This window comes from Marmota flaviventris, chromosome 6, assembly GCF_047511675.1.
Source record: "Marmota flaviventris isolate mMarFla1 chromosome 6, mMarFla1.hap1, whole genome shotgun sequence".
In the NCBI taxonomy this organism is placed as follows: Eukaryota; Metazoa; Chordata; class Mammalia; order Rodentia; family Sciuridae; genus Marmota; species Marmota flaviventris.
In genome coordinates this window covers 127,456,815-127,462,174 of record NC_092503.1, presented here as the reverse complement: position 1 = coordinate 127,462,174, position 5,360 = coordinate 127,456,815, and the positions used below count along the sequence as shown (strand labels likewise).

The 5,360-nt window shown below is 35.3% G+C and overlaps 1 pseudogene; it reads right to left on the bottom strand.

Moving 5' to 3' along the window:
* Positions 1-4,033: 4,033 nt before the first annotated feature.
* Positions 4,034-4,974, bottom strand: LOC114082273 (putative olfactory receptor 2B3; annotated as a pseudogene).
* Between the last annotated feature and the right edge of the window lie 386 nt (positions 4,975-5,360).

Genomic DNA, 5,360 nt, shown 5'->3' with positions numbered 1-5,360 from the left:
CTATATACCATAATAATAAATGCATACAGTTTTTCCAACCTCTTCATCTAGAATCACAATCATTGTGTTCATTCTGCCTTTCAAATTATTGAAAGTGATGCCCTTCTCAAAATTTTCTTATTGTATAGCACAGCAAGGATCACTATGGCTCCAATCTTTAAAACTGATTTCCTTATACGCTGATATCTGACCCTATGCCAGTGCCTCCTATTTCAGTTATTTTCTTAACATCAGAATTCTTCTATTGTTTTCTGATTTCAGTAATCAAGACAAACTATATTATAATTTAGTAGTAAAAATATCAAAAATATCAGTAACTTTAACTAAGAAAGTTGTTTTAGTCAGCTGTTTTGCTTCTGTGACACAAAGACCTGAGGAAAAATTTAGTGGAGGAAAAGTTTATTTTAGCTCATGGTTTCAGTAGACTCAGTCCATAGATATCCAACTCATTGGTCTGGAACTGAGGTGAGGCAGAGGTGAGGCAGAACATCATGTGGGAAATGTGGATGAGGAAAGCATTTCAGGATGTTGCAGTCAGAGAGCAGAGAGAGCTCCACTACCAGGTACAAAATGTATACCATCAAAGCCTGCCCCAGTAATCTATCTACTCCAGCTGCACCCTACCCTACAGTTACCACCCAGTTAATCCACATCAATGGCTTAATTCAAGGATTAAGTTACCACTTTCATAATCTAATCATTTTACCTCTGAAATTTCTTAGATTGTATCACACATGTGCTTCGGGGAATATTTCATATCTAAACCATAGCAAAATATTTATTTCTTTTATGCTATTTTTCTAACAAGGGTGTGAGTTCTACTTCACATTTTACCAAATCTAACTTTATGCTGATTAAGAACTTTACCTGGGACATTGTTTAATGGATAGAGAAAAAGACAACAAGGCAGAGTGTGCACTAGATCTTAAAGTCATCATCCAAAGTGAACCACATATTTTCATATTTTATTGGAAAAGCAAATTTTAAAAGCCAGACTCATAATATGCAGGGTGGTGGGTAGTGAGGCTCACTGGGATTGGACAGGGTAAGGTGGTGGGAAGGGAGGAGGGCTAGCAACAGGAAAGAAAGTAGAATGAATTAGAAATAACTTTCCTGTGTTCAAATATGAATACACGACCAGGGTAACTCCACATCATGTACAGCCACAGAAATGGGAAGTTATATTCCATGTATGTAAGATATGCCAAAATAAATGAAAAGAACAAATAAAAAAAATAAATAAAAGCCAGGTCTGCATTTAGGAGGGCAGGGAGAACTATTTCTACAGTCTGCCTAAAAGAAGAAATCAAATATAGGAAATCAAATATTTGTGAACATCCCTAATTTATTCCATGTGTTACTTCTGTTCAACCCAGGGTACTGTTATCTCATTCCTAAGAAAGAACTTGGAGGACTTAACAGAGAGGTTTTGAACAATTTATTATGCAGGAACTCTTTGGTGGCAGCAGGCCAAGATACAATGGAGGGCTGCACAACACCCACAACTGGGGCAGATATCTAGGATAGGTTGCATGTGCACTGCATAGATGAGTTTTCTTAGATGTTTTATTAGTATATTCTTTTACTTTAGAACCAAGTTGCTCTGCTTTGATTTGTATCTAAAAAATAGAGAAAAGTGAAGTGGACAGTTTCCCTTCTCCATTTCCTTCCACTCCTTAGAGTCCTTATTTCACCTCTCGGAACAACAAGCTTTCCAACAAATGTTTATCCCAACAACTAGCAAAATGATAAAGGAAATTTTTAAAAAATACCCATATTTCCACTCCTAAAATTGGCAAATGTCTCAAAAGATGAAAAATCTTAGAATTGGCAAAAGCTCATGAAACAAATATTCACATTTGCCATGTACAATGTTAATTGGAAGGTGAAATTAAGAAATTTATGTAGGAAAGTTTAGCCATATTTATTGATTCTTAAGTCTGCTAAGAAATTTCTTTTCCAGACCTAAAAATACCATTGTCAAAACTATAAGTTGACATTTGGATACATGTTCATATGTGGAAAAGTCTTTGCAAAATCATTTATAATAATCAAAAGAAGAAAGGCAAATATTCAGCAATAGAAAAACATTTAAATGCATTTAAATATTCTTCCATAGTGCAATTTGATTGCAGCTATTTAAACTATATTTTCAAATATTATAGAGTATTTTCAGGATATAAAAATACACATAAAAGAATTGTGAACTCTATGAACAGAAAGTAATGAAAAATAATATTCTAGTAATGGTGAACTCTAAATATAATTTTTTCAGGATGAGTTATTTCCCATAAAACTGTTTACTTTCACTAACATATAAGGAATGAATCTATATTATTTATTAAAAGAGAAAATATTATAAATAACCATATGTGACAATGATTAGATTTTTCTTTTTCCATAGAAAAATAATTTCTTTAGCTTTTGAGAATTCAGGTTTATATACTACCATGGAATTTTCTGTGACCACTGTCCCCAGAACCAGAGCATAATCCTGAATATTTTTTTCACAGAAGTGAAAATTTGCATCTGAGTTAATTACCTATATTTCTGATAACTTAGAATTTTAAAGATCTGTGAATGCTTTGGTCAAAAAAGGCAAGCTTTGTTTCAGTGCTCCTAGAGCACACAGTCTAATGATAAGGAAAGACATTTATCAAATGATGATTTAAATGTTAAAATGCTACAAATTAGAGGTACTTGGTAAATAAGTAAAATTGTGTACATTTGACTAAATCAGGGAGATAAAAAAATGTCCTAAATAAACAATTAGACCTTTATACTCAGTATCAGGTAAAGATGGGTGGAAGGAGTATTCTAGGTAGAAGATCAGTGTGCTCAAATGTTCCAGGTTGGAAGGGAACACAGTCAGCATAAGACAACAAGGACTGAATACCTGGGAAGTGAATATGTCTTTATTTGTTAGGTAAGGAAAGGTTCCTTATGATCTAGTGCGAGAGAGTAAAATTCTGAACAGGATGGTATAAGATATGGCTCATGTTTTCTGATTTGCATATATGAAAAAAGGCGAATTCTTTCATTAAACTAGTTTTAGAACAGAGCTTTGCAGGGGGAGTAAATGTTCAGCTTTTGAATGTGTTGAGTCTGAAATGTCTTTCAGACATTCAGTAAGACATTGCAATTCACTGCTGTAGCTAAAAGGACCCAACCAGAACAACTGTAAAGGAGTAAAAGTTTATTTAAGGGCTCATGGTTTCAGAAGTCTTAGTCAATAAAAGGTCAGCTCCATTTCTTCGGGCTCAAGGTGAGGCAGAACATCATGGCAGAAGAGTGAGTAACAGGAAAGCAGCTTACATGGCGATCAGAATGCAGAGAGAGCAGTCTCCACCTGCCAGATATAAATATGTATCCCAAAGCCATGCCCCCAATTCCCACCTCCTCCAGCCATTCCATACCAATTCAGTCATCACTCAGTTAATCCCATCAGGGATTAATTTGATGATTGGGTTAAGGCTATAACTCAATCATGTCTTCTCTAAAATGAGATTCACACACTTAGCTAGTTTAAGCTAGACTGAAGTCACACTACTTGTTCAGAATATTTTGGAAGAGTATATACAATGAATTTTTAGGAAGGGATGAGGGAGTAAAGGGATTGAGGATTTGCGTTATGATGAAAGAACTTTAGGGTTGAGATCATTGGCTATTTAATCATGAAGATGTGACAATCCGTATCTAAGAAATAGACTAGATGACTGTGAAAGAAATAGTTTACATGTGGGAAGGTTAAAAAAAAATAAAGCCTTCCTAACTCATCTGACATGGTTAAGAAGAAATTAGAATGACTTGGACTCAAGGAACACAATGCATTGGGGGATTTCTGGAAAACCAAGGATTTTTTAACTTAGCATATGTTGTGTTTCTTCAGCATTATTTTCTGGACAGAGAAAAAAAATCATATGTTGGTATAATTCAATGAAATCAAGAGAGCCTGGAAAATTGGAAAATCACTTCAAATGTTATAATAATTTTCAAGAATAAGGGAAGACTTGGAGTATGCTCAATGAAGTACTTATTTCTTATAGAGTAAGATTCTTGACATCACCCTCTTGAAGGCCTCCTTCATATATTTATTTCTAAGGCTGTGGATGAGTGGGTTCAACATGGGGGTGATGATCCCATAAAAGAGAGAAACCATCTTTCCCCAGTCCTTAGAGGTTGATGAAGGTAGTTGTAGGTACATATAAATGCCTGTTCCAAAAAAGAGTGAACCACAACCATGTGGGACCCACATGTCCCAAAAGCTTTCCGCTTGCCTTCTGCAGACTTTATTTTCAACACTGCTTGAGCTATGAAGCCATAGGAGATGAGGATCAATGTCACTGGAATTAGCAGAATTAATACACTGAAGAAAAAGAGCTCAGCCTCTATAGGCTTTGTGTCAGCACATGACAACTTGAGAAGTGCAGGAACTTCACAGAAGAAGTGGTCCACTTCCCTATGACCACAGCGTGGCATGTTCAGTATCAGGGAAGACTGCAACACTGAGTTGCTGAATCCAGTGAGCCAAGAGAAGGCAGCCATTCTTAAGCAGAACCAACGGTTCATGATGACTATGTAGTGGAGTGGTCTGCAGATTGCCAAAAATCTGTAAAAGGACATAACAGCCAGGAGGAGACATTCTGTGGCTCCCAGGGCCAGGAAGATGATGAGCTGGGCCACACAGCCACTATAGCTAATGGTCTTTTTGTTGCAACAAATATTTGCTAACATATGAGGGACTGTGCTTGTGGTATAATAGAGATCTAAGATAGAGAGATTAGTGAGAAAGAAATACATGGGTGTGTTAAGTTTGGGATCCAGAATGCAAACAATCATGATGGACACATTACCAAAGACAGTGAATGTGTATGATATTAACAAAACCACCAAGAGGGGCATTTGCAGCCAGGGTTTGTCTGAGAAACCAAATAGGATGAATCCTTTTGGGGAACTGTCATTTGCCCAGCTCATGATAATACTTACTTTTTATTCCTAAAAAATAGAGAATAAGAAAAGAGTCAATAAGTCAATAGATATTTGGAACTGAATTGAATTTAGATTAATTATGATGATTAGCTCTGCACCAAATATAATTCACAGTCAAAAAATTTGGAACCCTTCTGAAATACTTATCATTTGGTTAAAACATAGATCCTTTGTTTCCAGTAGTAAAATGTATTGATAAAGGACATTGTTATTAAATGACATAAAGTATATAAAATTACATGTAAAACTCATGGAAAATTATAAGTGCTCAATACATTTCAAGTCTTCTCTCATCACTTCTTACTCTACCTCAATAAACATCTTCAATAATAAATACCAGTGTAAATTAAATTATTTTAAAACCAGACTTA